The 16,241-nt window shown below is 40.7% G+C and overlaps 1 protein-coding gene and 1 non-coding gene across 17 annotated transcripts in view; both read left to right on the forward strand.

The window, feature by feature from the left end:
• MAGI1 (membrane associated guanylate kinase, WW and PDZ domain containing 1) overlaps window positions 1–16,241 on the forward strand; it is a 728,953-nt gene that overhangs the window by 373,343 nt on the left and 339,369 nt on the right. The window lies entirely within an intron of this gene.
• Window positions 4,198–4,341, forward strand: LOC142449698 (small nucleolar RNA SNORA48). Its single transcript, XR_012784817.1, has one exon. It is a non-coding gene; the product is annotated as a small nucleolar RNA SNORA48 (small nucleolar RNA).

A 16,241-nucleotide genomic window follows, 5' to 3' on the forward strand; every position in this document is an offset into this window, starting at 1 on the left:
CCCGTCCCCTTCAATATCATTCATCCTGGAACTTGGGCAATGAGAAGCAGAGAAGCTGGGGCTGGTGTCATTCTTGCAGTGGCTAGGTGCCCTTTTTTACTGAAGCAGACTGGGAAGTTTTGGATAATTGTATTCCATAACATGGTTGTGAAGAAAATGATACGTTGCAAGCCAGGTACTTGCTTCCTGGGTGACCTGGGACCTGTTATTTCATTTATCTGAGCTTCCTTTTTCTCCTCTACAAAACGAGGGACGACGCTGACTCTACCTGCAGTGACTGGAATTAGGTGAGGTAATGTATGTAACGAGTAATGAGGCCTGGTGATGCCATGGGTCAGCTAACTGGGTAGCTGGCAGTTCGAACTCACCCAGTGTCTCTGTCGGTGAAAAGATGGTACAATCTGCTTCCGTAAAGATTACAGCTTAGAAGCCCTCTGGGCAGTTCAACTTTGTCACATGGGGGCATGATGAACCAGAAACGACTCTGTTGCACATGACAACAGCAAAACAGCTTGTGGTCCATCAGAAGAGAACCGCATAGTCTCTAGGAAAAGGGGGCGGGGTTACAATTTCCAGTTCTTGTGTTTATCAACATACAGGGGAGAAAACCCTCAGATTTAGGCCCAGCAACACTTTGTGCTTTTTAATTTTTATTTTCTTTTGGTTTTGGTCTTGGGAAGACAGTTGCTCTGAAGTAGCAGAACAACAGGTGGCTTCGGAATCTGATGAAAAATTCAAAATGGGATTGAATAACAAACAACTACCCCACACCCTTTGTATTCAGTGGATCCGTGGATCGGCAGTATTGGTCTCATCTGTGAACGTGTTAGCGATGCAGACTCTCCGGCCTTACCCTTGTTGATGGTCATTGGCTTCAGGCTTCAAGCTTATTCCAATTCCTGGCAGCCACGTGTGTATACAGTAGAACTCCATAGTGGTTTCAAGGCTGCGGCCTCTTGGAAACAGATGGACAGCCTTCTTTCCTGAGGTACCACACATGCATTCAGAACACAGACCTGTTAGTACATGGTGGAGCACATAACTGTTTTGAGCACTCAGCGACTGCTGGCCCCACTAGAGTCTTACTGAACCCTAATCTGGAATCTATTCCGAGGTGGCTTGGTTGTACATTAATGTTTGAGTATTTCATCTTGACAACATTCAGTTGGTTCAATGTCTTAATGTGTCTTCTAGCAACAAGATGATTGGTGTTTATAGACTGTTGATGAACAGAGCAGCTAAAAATCTTTTCGAATTAGACATGATTGTGAAAATAGCAACATTTGCTGGCTCGCTGGGCTTTCACGGACCAGCACACTGGAGGCACACTCAGCAGTGATGTGCAGTCCATCGTTCCCTTGTTGAAAGTCAGCAGTGGGATTTATCAAGTGTTCGATTCCATAGATCCCAAAAGAAAGGATTTGGGGGATGTGATTTTGAACCAAAAAAGCCAAATCAGTTCATCTGAAGCCTCATGTCATTCTACCCTCAATATAAATTGTTTTTTTCAACATTGAATTTCTCCCCTAGAGATCATGTGGTATAGTGAATGATACTCTATCATGTGCATTTTCACCTTCTCTTAAAGTCCTAGGACATTGGATTACCCAGCCTCCAATCATTTCTCATGTGCAGAGTCATGCAATAAATATATACCAGGCCTAGTGTTTTCCCTTGTTGCTACGGCTGTTGAGACAGTTCCAATCAGAGTGACCTGATCGACAGAGGCCCAGTCTGGCACCATCCTCACCATCGTTCTTATGTTGGAGACCATTGTGGCGGCCGCTGGGTCAAACCATCCAAAGAGAGTCTTCCTTCCTCTTCCTCACTGCCTGTCCACTTTGCCAAGCCTAATGCCCTTCTCCAGGACAACACGGCCAAAGGACAAGACAGGAAGGCTTGTCATCCTTGACCCTCTGGATCATCCTCTCTATACTTCTTCCAAGATGGATCTAGTCCTCAAGTGTTTTCTCTACATTAGCTCAGTGAACAATGACCCAGGACAGAAATCATTTAGGAAATTAAACTCAGAGATTGGAACTAACTTTCCTCTTTTCATCTGACTGTTCAGTGGCCAACGCAAGTGTTAAACGAAGATCTGAGCTTCAGTACTTCCTCTGGGTCTAGTTGTTCAGGGTGTCGCTGTCATTAGGGGCCAGTGAGTCCACTCGGATTCATAGGGACGTTGTGAACACGGGAAGAGAGCACAGTCACTGCTATGTTTGCGCCCATTGTTGCGGCCACGGTGCCAGTCCATCTTGTTGCGGGTATCTCACTTTGTCTCTGCCCTTCTGCTTTATGAAGCCTGAGGTCCTTTCCCAGAGTATGGTCTCTCCTGATAACAATCATGCTATGTAATGGGATTTTTATGGGACTTTGCTCCAAACTTGGGGGAAAGTTTCTTTACGACCAGACGTTGGCTGTACAAAGCTCAAGCTAATTGAGATATAGCCAGGCCAAGACTTTAATGGAAGCTGAAGTTCAGCCAGGGTGGCAAAATAGGGTGGGTTTTTACTGCCTTGTTATTCCCTAACTACTCAGAGAACCAACCTGCTGTTCCCTTTAACAAAGATGCTCATTTGGGAAATAAGTACAGTTGGCTCCCTAAATTAGCAACTATGTACAGGACTGCTTTCCATGCCCTGCTCTAGTCAGTTCAAAAGAGAGGTTGTTCTTTTACAACATGACAAATATTCTTCAGTTTATTTCCATCTTTTGTTGGATGATCCTCATTTTTATTTTAAATTGTCTTGGAAAAGAAGTTTGTCTTCAAAGATTCAAATGAAATTATTTTCTTGAAGATTATCCTAATTCTTTTATTTATCATAATTCTTTTAAGTTTCCTAACATTTGAGCCATATAAGATTATTAATAATTTTATTGGCTTATAATTCACATATCTTATCATTCATTTGTTCAGGCATATTGAAAACCGTGTGAATTGACACTCACTCCACCGTGCCGATGGTCGGAGGAGGACTAGAGCAGCTCTTTATTTCCTCATCTGTGTTTTGCTAGTGTTTGGCTTCGTTATCTTTTAGAAGTCGCCGTGCCCTGTGTCTTTAATAATCTGTACCATAAGTATGTGTGGCTGGATGTCGATTTTTGTTCTTTTAAGTAGCGCGTTTGCTTTATATGTTTCTTAAGCCTTTATGGGTTACACTGGCGTGTGTTCCAGTGCCATCTGGGCCCACAGGTGGGGAGATGCCGCCTGTCCTCCTTTCCCGTTCTCCTCGCTGTGTCTGTACTCCCAGCAGGCAGACTGCTAGAAGTCTGGGGAGCTGAATTATAGGATGAAGACTCCACCCCCTCCACCCCCCACACACACCTGCTCACAGGTAGGAGAGTGCACTGTATGTAATAAAGGAAGCTTAGAAAGGTTCCTGCGATGCTCGCAGCTGGGCTCCAAGGCAGGAGAAAGACCGTGTTTACCTTTGGAAATCAATGGGAAAGAAAGAGGGTAATGGCAAGAGGTGTGCTGATGTTTAAATTTCCTTTATTTTACCATCGCAAAATACATATAATCACTCCATCCACAGTCCAGGCTTTCCATTTTGCAATGCAATGAAATCAGTGTAGCGGTATTCTTACCCTTGAGGCCCAACATACAGAGATGTAGGGACAGAAGTACAGCGGGCAGAAAGAGACAGCCTTCTCTATGTAGCTCTTGAATCCCTGCCCTTCTTGTCGGCTGCCATCAAGTCTGTGCCCAGCTCATGACAATCGGTACAGGAACACCTTCCCTCCGATGATCTTTGGAAGCAGAATGCCAAGCCTTCCATAACTATAGCATAGTCAGCATGTAAACTGTCGTCTCTGGGTAACTAGGCAGAGGGAGAAAGTAAATCCCACATGGAATTAAAAAAAGGACACCCATGCAAAGTAAACAAGCATTGCTCATGTGTCAACCAGTGGACGCCACAGTCGGTGTTGAATGAAGACGTGACTTTGGAGCGTTTATTTGTGGAGCCTGTGTTTGAAAGCCCTTGCGGGCAGGCCTTTGGGCTGATGATGATTTGCCACATTTTGAACTGGGCTCTGCCTTGTGTTTACATTCTGCACTTGTCAGGATGCCCCAGCCCCCTCCTTGCCTTCTCCACATATGCTAACACTTTGCTGCAGCCGTGAGCAAGTACTCAGGGATTACTGATGTCCTCTGTGGTCTGTCTGTGTGCCCGGGTGTTAGAAACCACAGGGATCCCCTGGCTATGGGCAAAGAGACACCTGATTGGTGGTGGTGCTCTTATATCAGTCAGGGGCAGAGCAGACTGGCAGCCCTTTGTTCATCCTAGCTTGATGCCTAGATCGTGGCCAGAGCTGTTTCATGCCTAGGGCACATTAAAAGAAAAAAAAAAAAAGAAACCACAGGGATGATTGACGTTGGGGGGACGGCTTGTGAACGCACCAAATGACAACAGTTTTCATCCCATGCCGTTACCTGGGCACAGCAATGAGTAGTGTAGAAAAATAAGGGCAGGTGAGAAATCTGAACCAATCTGAACCAATTTGATGCTACGGTTGGTGGCCATGTCTAGTTTCGTTTCACATACAAATACTTGGGTGAAAAGGAGCCCTTTTAAGTTATTTTATTATATACATATATATTTTATTATATATATATATCTATATATATCTATATCTCCTAGATCAGGGGACTTGATTAAGTGTTTGGATGCTGATTGAAAGGTCAGCAGTTTGAACCTACCAGCTGCTTCGCAGGGGGAAAGATCTGACAGTCTGCTCCCATAAACATTACAGCCTTAGAACCCCTTAGGAACAATTCCACTCTGTGCAGTAGGGTGGTTGTGAGTTAGAGTCCACTCAACAGCAATGGTTTGTAGGCCACATCTAGACCTACATGCTCCATTATGGGAACTGAGATATTTTCTCGGTTAACATCGGCCATTTCCTTACTGGTCAGAATTATTTCTTCAGACTCTTGAAAGCTTATGGTTGTTAACACCTGTCAAGCCTTCGGCCTCTTCATGGACTTGCATGACATTTACTAATTCTCGGATGATTGCTAAAATGTAGTCCTAGGATGTGTGTGACTAACAAAGTAGTGGTTTTCAACGCAGGCTGATTAGCCTCTCTGGAGCCATTGTCAAGGTCTGGAGATACTGTGGTTGTCACAATCGGTGGATGGAAGAAAGCGCTAAGTAGCGGGCAGGGCTGCTGCCAAACATCTTATGAAGTCGAGGACGGCTCTCTGCACTAAATACTCATCTGACCCCAAGTACCAGGAGTGCCAGTGTTGAGGAGCACTGGATTAGAGTCATATTGAATTCTTTCCTAGTGATGTAATTTGCTTCCCCTTCTGTTAGTCACTTTAAATGATTATGAATTCTATTTTCCTCCTGGAATCTTTAAATAAAAGCAAGTAACAGCATAATTTAGGAGTGAACATAGATTTTCTTGGGAGAGTGTTGAATTATTTATTCACTCCCTGTGCAGCATTTTAAAAAAAAATGACATCATTGCTTGGGTGTTACTGGTGTATAAACTAATAAAACTTCTTTTTAATGACTTCTTATTTAGATTTTGTTGTACTTGGCATGAATGGAAAGTTTGAAAGCAGATATTGTTTTGCTCATCCCACTAGCATTATATTTTCAATTAAATAGTTTTTTGTTTGTTTCTTTTCCCTTTATTTATTTATTTATTTATTTAGTTATTTATTTAGGGCTCATACAGCTCTTATCACAATCCATACATATGCATACATCAATTGTATAAAGCACATCTGTAAATTCTTAAGTGGAGAGCAAATGCTTCGAAGATAATTAGGGCAAAGAATGTACAATTAAATAGTTTTTATTTAAAATGTTGTTTTTGTGTTTCCTTCAGTTTCTAAAGAAGGTAGGTGTCTAAATGTTTACACAAAAATAAGTCGTCTTAGATCATGATTGAATTGGTGAACTAGGTTGCCTAAACATAAGAAGTACAGCTAACCATGGGTGAAGGGAGACAGTGGATGGTATAAGATATGAAAATAATCATCCATAATTTATCAAGCTGTCACAGGAGGGGAGAGTGGGGCAGGGAGGATAAAAAGAGGAGCTGACACCAAGGGCTCGAGTAGAAAAAAAAAGTTATGAAAATGGTGATGGTGTCATATGTACAAATGCGCTCGATACTATTAATGTATGGATTGTTATAAGAGTCCCCAATAAAATGACATAAAAAAGAAATAAATGTAGATCTAAAATACTGCCATGTTAGATGAAGGAGAGAAAAAAATTGGCGTTTAATAAAAATCTTTTGGAAACTTGACATTGGAGTTGAATGAAGCATATTGTTACCTGTTGTTACTTTCACAAGTGTGAAAAGGATTATCTCTTGGGTCCTCAGGAAATCTGGTGGTGGTTTCTTCTTGCTGTTTGCAAGGCTGGCATGCCTGGAGGCCTCCTGCAGTGAGAGGGAAGGAAACAACCCATTTCGTAATTGACTCACCGTGAGCGATCCATTGGATTCATTGCATAGTTGATAGGGATGCTTAGTAACTGGGAAAGTGGGCTTCACTTTCATGTACACACACCACAATGTCCAGAAAAAGCTCTCCATGTATATAGGGAACCAGCATCTAACAGGGCCGGCCCTACTTGGTGCAAACATTTTGCACAGGATGGGCAACTGGAAGATTGGTAGTGAGAATTCACCCATACAGAAAAGTCCTGGTGAAAAGAAAAGACGAACTACCATGCGATTAGTCAAGAAAACTCTTGGAGCCGTTCCACGCTGTATCGCATGGAATCGCCGTGACTCGGCATCGACTCTAACGGCACAAGACACAGCGTGAGCGCCAGCTATATGTGGGGGACTGCCTGCTAGATTTGCATTGCTCAGCAACGTAGATGTAGACTTTAGACTTACATGGAGTATTGGCTACTTGGGCCTTATCTCCAGAGGGTTTGAGATGCTTTGGGTATCCTTCAAAAGAAGATCTCATGGGCCGTATTTTGATTTGTTGATGGCGAAACTGGTTGTTAAGAGCTCGAATAAGCCTACTTTGTGGGCTTTACTCTATCAACTTACCCATGAGGCTGGGAGGGCGACGAGCCAAAAGGCATGACTGTTTCTGTGCAAAGCTAGGTGTACCTTCAAAAATAATCGTGAAACAAATCAGTAAATTCCCACTTACAACAACCTACACAGGGTTCTCCAGGCCGGAAATCTTTTTATTTTAACATTTTATTAGGGGCTCATACAACTCTTATCACAATCCATACATATACATACATCAATTGTATAAAGCACATCTGTACATTCTTTGCCCTAATCATTTTTTTTTCTTTTCTTTTTTTACATTTTATTAGGGCCTCATACAACTCTCATCACAATCCATACATATACATACATCAATTGTATAAAGCACATCCGCACATTCCCTGCCACAATCATTCTCAAAGCATTTGCTCTCCAATTAAGCCCTTTGCATCAGGCCCTCTTTTTTTTTCCCCCTCCCTCCCAGCTCCCCCCAAGCTGTAAATCTTTATGGGAGCTGGGAAGCCTCCTTTCACTCCTTCTGAGTGGCTGCTGGGTCATAAGTACCGACCTTAGTTAGCTGTCCAACACTTACCCGACAGTACAACCATGGCTTCTTGTTCAGATGCCATAGACTGCTTTTTAAATTTTAATTCAACTTTTTATTCTGGAATAATTATAAAGTAACATCAGTTATAAAAATTCCTACAGAGAGATCCCATGTACGCTTTCCCAGGGTCAGTCAAATGGTAGTGACTGGCAAAACTACAATTGGATGTCTCAGCCAGCATATTGGCATTGAGGACGGCCATGGCCACATCCGCTTCCTTCTCACGCCAAAGTTTCTTTAACCTCTGGCAACCACTAATCCGTTTTCCATCTTTGCAACTTTTTATTTCAAGAATGTTAGCTAAATGGAAGTATGTATAACCTTTTGGGAGTGGTATTTTTCACTCAATGTATTTCTCTAGAAATGCATTCAACATATAAATAATCTGTGACCACTGGGTCACCTTCAACTGAAGGCCACCCCATGTGTGTCTGAGTAGAATTACAAGAAAATCCTGAGGGGACTTTCAAGGGCTGATTTGGGGGAAGTAGGTCATTTAAGCCTTTCTTTTGAGGCACCTAGGGGTGGACTCAACACTCCAACTTTTCTGTTAACAGTTGGGCACTTTGACATTAAAGGATTCTTTCATTTAAAAACAGTAACAGCCCCCCCTCCGGAAAATTACTGAATACTATTTCATTGTACTATTTCATTATCTGGGTGAACCAGTGTTTGTTTAATCGTTCATCCACTGAAAGACATCTGGGATGTACTGTTACACTGATAGCTGGTATAAACATCCATGTACGGATTTTCTTTTTCCATGCATGAGTTGTCATTGTAAAATCTTATATTAAATACCTAAAAGTACAGTTACTGTAGCATATGTAGTTACATGTGTAGATTTTTTTAATGGTCAAATATAGCATTGCTGTATCATTGTATCCATAACAATGGATGGATGATCCAGTTACTCTGTATCATCACCAGCATTAGGATGTTGTCATTTAAATAATATTATATATATATATATATGTATATATATATATATATAATTCACTCTCTTAGTTCTGTAAGTGATGACTCGCTGTGGTTTTAATTTGTATGTTCCTTGTGGCAAGTCATGTTAGACATATTTTAATATGCTCATACCTTTTCATATGTTTTCTCCATGAATATCTTCTTTGATGAAATATTTACTCATATATTTGTTTTCTCCTTGGATGATGATGATGGTTTTACTGTTACATTTGAGAATTCTTTATGATTTCTAGATACTAATCCTGGATCATCAGTAGTTTGCAAACATTTTCTCTAACTCTTCATAATCTCGAAGAAAAAGAATCCTAAATTTTGAGTAAGCTCAATTTATATTAAGGTTTCCTTCTTTCGAGTACAAGAACTTTTTTCCTATCACTCCATTCTAAAGATTTTTCTCTCTGTGTGTGTAAATGTTTTATGGCTTTATATTTAAGTTTGTCAATTTTTAGCTAATTTTTTTATATAATGTGAAACCTAGGTCAAAGTTTTATTTTTCTTTGGCTATGGAGGGCTGGTTCCTACAACCCTATTGAAAGGTTAATCCCTCCCTACTAAATTGCTTGTGCATATCTGTGCAAAAGCAGGTGGGCGTATTTTTGTGGATCTGTTGCTGGATTCTAAATCTTGTTCCATTGACTTAGGGGGTTAGGTTCGCCTATGGTATCTCACAGTCCTGAATGCTTACAAAATAAATCTTACAGTTGGCTCAGCGGAGTCCTTTCAATTTATTTATGTTTTTCTAATGTTTTAACTGTTTCACTTTTCTGTGATATTTTCTCAAATGACTTTTAGAATATCTTTTTAAAAACTTATTTTTTTTAGAGATTGAGTGAGTGAGATAGTGAGTGAGTGAGTGAGTAGTGAGTGAGTAAGAGAGTTAGTGAGTGAGAGAGTGAATCAACTTTTAGAATATCTTGTCTAAAACAAATCATGAAAATTTCATAGGAATTGTGTCAGACTATTACAGTAATTTGAGGAGAATTAATATCTTTACTATGTTGAGTTTTTCGATCATGAACATAGCATATGTATGAGGGGGTACCCCCAAAACTAGATTTTTTTTTCAAAGCTAGCTATTTAAATTTTTTTATACAAAACAACTTTATCACCTTCAAAGTACTCTCCATTGCACTTAATACATTTGTCAAATCTGTGATTTCGTTCTTGGAAACATTTTTCAAACTCGTATGTGTGGGTGGCTGATAGCACCTCCCTTGCTTTTTTCTTCACCTCTTCTACTTCATCAGTTCACTGTGCTTTCATGTCCCTCTGCATTTGTAGAAACAAAACAATGTTGCACAGAACAAGGTCAGGTGAGTAAGGTGCATGGGGCAAGAGAGGCATGCTGGTTTTTTGTACAAAGCTGGCACACTGAGATGGCTGTTTGAGCAGATGTATTTGCGTTATGTAAAGCCAGTTCACCATCTGCCACAAATCACGTCTTTTTGTCACATACTGTTACTCAATCTTTTTAGAACCTCTAAATTGAAAGTTTGATTAACAGTCTGACTTGGTGGAACAAACTCCAAATGCATGATAAGTCAACATTTTCATCTGATGCCCAGAGAAATGCCCAGAACGAGGTTTGTCATCAGTTGACATTTCACCTTTATTGAAAAGAGAAAACCATTCTTTTATTTATTTATTAAAAATCATTTTATTGGGAGCTCTTGCAACTCTTTTTTTTTTTTAAACAATTTATTAGGGGCTCATACAACTCTTATCACAGTCCATACATATACATACATCAATTGTATAAAGCACATCTGTACAGTCTTTTCCCTAATCATTTTTTTCCTCTTTTCTTTTTTTACATTTTATTAGGGGACTCATACAACTCTTATCACAATCCATACATATACATACATCAATTGTATAAAGCACATCCATACATTCCCTGCCCCAATCATTCTCAAAGCATTTGCTCTCCACTTAAGCCCTTTGCATCAGGTCCTCTTTTTTTTTCCCCTCCTTCCCCTCTCCCCCCTTCCTCATGTGCCCTTGGTAATTTATACATCGTTATTTTGTCATATCTTGCCCTATCCGGAGTCTCCCCCCCACCCTTCTCTGCTGTCCCTCTCCCAGGGAAGAGGTCACATGTGGATCCTTGTAATCAGTTCCCCCTTTCCAACCCACTCACCCTCCACTCTCCCAGCATCGCCCTTCACACCCTTGGTCCTGAAGGTATCACTACCCTGGATTCCCTGTGCCTCCAGCTCTCATATGTACCAGTGTACAGCCTCTACCCTATCCAGCCCTGCAAGGTAGAATTCGGATCATGGTAGTTGGGGGGAGGAAGCATCCAGGATCTGGGGGAAAGCTGTGTTCTTCATCGGTACTACCTCGCACCCTAATTAACCCATCTCCTCTCCTAAACCCCTCTATGAGGGGATCTCCATTGGCCGACACTTGGGCCTTGGGTCTCCACTCTGCACTTCCCCCCTCATTTAATATGGTATATATATATATATATATATATATATATATATATATATATATATATATATATATATATATACACATACACATATATATACATACACACACACACATATATACATACACACATATATCTTTTTTTTTTGCATGATGCCTTATACCTGGTTCCTTGGCACCTCGTGATCGCACTGGCCAGTATGCTTCTTCCATGTGGGCTTTTTTTGCTTCTGAGCTAGATGGCTGCTTGTTCACCTTCAAGCCTTTAAGACCACAGACACTATCTCTTTTGATAGCCGGGCACCATCAGCTTTCTTCACCACATTTGCTTATGCACCCACTTGTCTTCAGCGATCCTATCATGGAGGTGTGCAGTCAATGATATGATTTTTTGTTCTTTGATGCCTGATAACTGATCCCTTCGGGACCACTCGATCACACAGGCTGGTGTGTTCTTCCATGTGGACTTTGTTGCTTCTGAGCTAGATGGCCGCTTGTTTATCTTCAAGCCTTTAAGACCCCAGTCACTATCTCTTTTGATAGCCGGGCACCATCAGCTTTCTTCGCCACATTTACTTGTTCACCAACTTTGGCTCCAGCCGTTGTGTTGGGAGAGTGAGCATCATAGATTTCCAATTTAATAAAAGAAAGTATTCATGCATTGAGGGAGTGTTTGAGTAGAGGCCCAAGGTCCTTCCGCCACCTTAATACTTAACCTATAAATATAGACACATAGATCTATTTCCCCATCCTCCTATATATATTTGCATGTACATGTCTTTGTCTAGACCTCCATAAATGCCCTTTGACTCCTAGCTCTTTCCTCCATCTCCCTTGACTTTCCTCCTGCCCTATCACCATGCTTCGTCGCTACCTGGGCTAGAGTATACCTCTTCTCTAAGCAACCTTACCTTTGATCATTCCCCACCAGGCCTGCCACTCCCCCCTCTCTACCATTTGGGGTCCCATGTTTTTCCCTTGTCCCTGTGTTTGTTAACACCACTTCCTTACCCCCCCACCCCCCCACCCCAAGTCTCCCCAGAACTGTTGGTCCCGTTGTTTTTCCTCCAGATAGTTCATCCAGCCTGTCCTATTCAGACAGACCTGTTGAGACACTAACATGCACAAAAACAAGACAGAGGAAAACAAAGCAACAGTATACCAACAGACAACAAAACAACAAAAACAAACCACTGACAAAGAACAAAACAAAACAGTTCACAAGAGAAAAGCTTGTAGTTAGTTCAGGGATTGTTTGCTGGCCCTTAGGAGCGTTTTCCAGTCCAGTCTGTTGGGGCATCACGCCCTGGCCCCAAAGTTCACTTTCAGCATTCCCTGGGGACCTTGCCACTCCATTCCCTTGCTGTTCCGCTGCACTCCCCCAGTGATTTGCCTCGGTGTGGTGGGATCAGGGCAGGTGCAATTCCCACACTGTGTCTCTGGTGCAGTCCACTGTATCGCCCTTAGTCACTGATTGGCATCATTTCTCATAGTAGGGCCAGCCATGATGTTCTCTCTGTGGACTGGCTGCTCTACTCAGGAACATCATCCTCACGGCCTGGTGGGCCAGGCTGTGCTCCACTCTCTTCTCCTGCCCCTTCATGTGCTCCCGTGTGCTCTGATCAGATTTGTCCATCTCCCGGAGCTGCAGAGTCAATGTCCTTTGGAACAAATTCTTTTCAGGGGCGGGGCAGGAATCCACTTAATTTATGGTGCTGGGGCCAGCCTCCCAGACGTCTCCACTGGTTCCCTACTCCACGCCGGGATATTGCATTCACACCTTGCGGCACTGGGTTGAAGTCTGGTCCCACTTTCCCTGTGGAGATATAACCAGTACCCTCCCCTTGGGTGGATTAATGCCCCATGCCGCTGCTCCCCTTTTCTTCCTTATATTCATCCTTTTGTTTTCCTCCCCCCCCCTCCACCATTGTCTACCATGTACATCCCTTAATCCACACATCAGTTGTATCAGACATAGTTGTACAAATATTCCCATCATTCTTTTGTAGACATTTACTTTCTATTGAGCCTTGGTATCAGCTTCTCCGCCCCCTCATGGCCCCTTATTAGATTATAGATGACTATTATTTTAATATCTCACAACTACCACTGTCCCCCTTCTCCTCTGGTTTCTGTTCTTTCCACTGGAATGGGGTGTGTGGTTATGTGCCAATAATTGCAATCGGTTCCCCTTTCCTCTTCTCCAGTCTCCCCCGCCCCCTTCTCTTTGGGTATTGCCATTCCTATTCCTGGATTCCATGCGTCATGAGCTTTATCTCTTGTCTATACCTGTGTACCTGTTCTGGTCCGATGGATCACACAATATTCCTCCGGCTCCTTGTGGCTTCCTCACCCCCCACTATCATGACCCCAGTGCTGCTTCTCACTCTGGACAGGACCGGAACAAGTACACCTATAGACAAGAGAAAACCATTCTTACACTTGAGTTTTTCCCGCAGTGCTGTCCTTGTGAGTTGTGTTCAGTATCACAACAGTTTCTGCGGCATTTCTCTCGAGCAGGAAACAGAATTTCACAGCTGCGTGCTCTTCTCTTAAATCAGCCATCACAGAAAGTGAGGTTGAAGCAAAACTGCTTTTACAAAAAAGTTCACTGTGACCTGAGAGAACTTTCCCAGGTGTTGCCACTGGGTGCATTAACTCAGAACAAGTTGAGTGATGCTCACCGAGTGGTAAAAATACATTACTATGAAACCTCGGCTCAGCCCAGTGCAATTCTGTTTTTTGTGTGTTTTTGTTTTGTTTTTTAGTAACTGCTGGTTTCTTATCATTTATTCAGGTAGTTGATTTCTTTCATCAGTATTTTCTAGTTTTCAGCATACAATTCCTGCACATGATTTGTGAGGTTTACATATAAGAATTTTATCTTTTTGTCTTATTTTTGCAAAACAGTGATATTTAGAATTTTCATTTCATTATTTTGTTCTTAGTATATAAAATGTTGAGTTTTGTAGGTTTAACGTGTATTCTTTAAATGTTCTGAACATGGTTATTAGTTTTAGGAGTTTTTATTTTATAGATTCCATGACTTTCTACCTAGCCAATATATCATGTATAGTTAAGGACCTTTTTTATTCTTTCCTTTCAATTTGAGTGCCTTTTATTTCCTGTTCTGGGTTATTTTCACTGGCTAGGAATTCTAGCACTAGGAATTCTGCTAGTTGAATTAGCAGAGTGAAAATGTCATTTTCCTGATCTTAGAGAAGAAAGCATGTTAATGTTGTTCATTGTTAACTACAATATTAGTTGAAAGAATTTTATAGATGCTCTTTGTCAAGTTGAAAGTAATCCAGTATACTTTTACTTTTTCTGAGAGTTTTTATGAATGAGTATTGAATTATGTCAGACTTTTCCTGTATCAGTTAATTGATCATTTGATTTTTTTCTTTGGGTTACAGTGTTTTTCAAATATTGAACCAGCCACTTGGTCATCATCTATAATTCCTTTTAGATATTACTGTTTTAAGTTTGAGAATATTTTTTTGAAGATTTCGCCTGTCAGTTAATGAGCGATCTTGAGTTGTAGTATTTTTGTTTTTGCCTTTTACTGTCGAAATGGTTTTGGTGTCAGGGTGATATTACTGTCATAGTTCTGGAATAGGTATGAATTCTTTAAATAAAAATATTTTGTAGAATGCTCAAATGAAGCCATCTGGCCCAGGAGATCTCATTAAAATTATAATAATCAGTTTGAAGTTGCAAATGGAATTTTCTTTCATCTTTACCAACCAACCATCCTACAACCATTGCGTTGATTCTGACTCACAGGGACACTACATCGGTTTTCTGAGGCCATAGATCTTGAGAGGAGCAGAGAGCATCTTTACTTCCTCCTGCAGAATAGCTGGTGGGTTTGCATCACCAACTTTGCTGTTAGAAGCCCAACACTGACCTGACAGGGCCGACAGGCCTCTTGGGGCTATTCAAATTACATATCTCACTGTAGGTGAGCTGTGATGTTATTTGCTGCTGCTGTTGTTCTTAGGCGCCATTCATAATTTCTATGTTTGAGCCCATCATTACAGAGTTGTGATTGGTTTCATTTAAGGAATTGATCTCTCTCATCTTAGTTGTCAGATGTATGTAGATATGTTTGTTGTCTTTTTTATGTATGTAAGATCTTTAGTAAGCTCCCTTATTTAATTCTTAAAACCTGCAATTTTTGTCTACCCTCTTCTGTGTCAGACTTGCTAGAAAACCAGTTATTTTAGTGCTATTAATTTACCTTTAGGCACTGCTTTAGCTATGTCTTAAAATTTTCCATATTTTATATTTTAGTTTTCATAAAGTTCTATTTCCCCCTTGAGCCTTTATCTTTAAATCTTAGATTTAAAATATATACATAATTTTTATAAATCATTTTATTGGGGCTCATACAACTCTTATTACAATCCATACGTACATCAATTGAGTAAAGCACCCTTATACATTCATTGCCCTCATCATTCTCAAAATTCGCCTTCCACTTGGGTTCCTGTAATCAGCTCATTTTCCTTTAAAAAATATTTTTACAGTTTAGTTTTTCTTTCCTAAATGCTTAAATATTTCCTTTCCCTTTATTGATTTATAGTTTGAATTTACTGTGGTTAGAAATATGCTCTGTATGATTTTATGTTTGTTGAATTTTGTTTTATCTCATAGGATATAGTGTGTGTTTCATGCACACATGCATGTGTATTCTGCCAGATGTGAGTTCTGTAAATGTCTACTAGGTCCTGATGTTTGATGATGTTAGTTATTTTCTACATCTTGTTGATGTTTTCTCTAATTTTTATCAGTTGTTAAGAGAGAGGTTGAAGTCTTCAGCAGCAATTGTGGATTTTTCTCTTTCTTTTTTCAATTCTATTTTTTTCTTCACACATTTTCAGCTCTTCTATTTGCTGCATACTTATTTAGAATTATGTCCTCTTTTTTGGTGGATTGGCTTCTCTAGTGTTGCATAATCTCTGTCTCAGATCTCTTGTCTTTTGAATAAAGTTTATATATCACTTTTTATCCTTTCACTTTCAACTTCTCTACAGCATTATGGTTCAAGTAAGTCCCTGAAGACAGTATAGAATTGAGTTATGCTTTTTAATCTACTCAGGTAACCTATGTTTTTCATTGGTAAATTTAGATCATTTACATTTAATGTAATTCATGACATGTTAATTCTTAGGCGCCCTGGTGGTGTAGTAGGTTATGTGTTTAGCTCCTAACCACAAGGACAGCA

The sequence above is a fragment of the Tenrec ecaudatus genome, chromosome 5, assembly GCF_050624435.1.
Source record: "Tenrec ecaudatus isolate mTenEca1 chromosome 5, mTenEca1.hap1, whole genome shotgun sequence".
Taxonomy (NCBI): domain Eukaryota; kingdom Metazoa; phylum Chordata; class Mammalia; order Afrosoricida; family Tenrecidae; genus Tenrec; species Tenrec ecaudatus.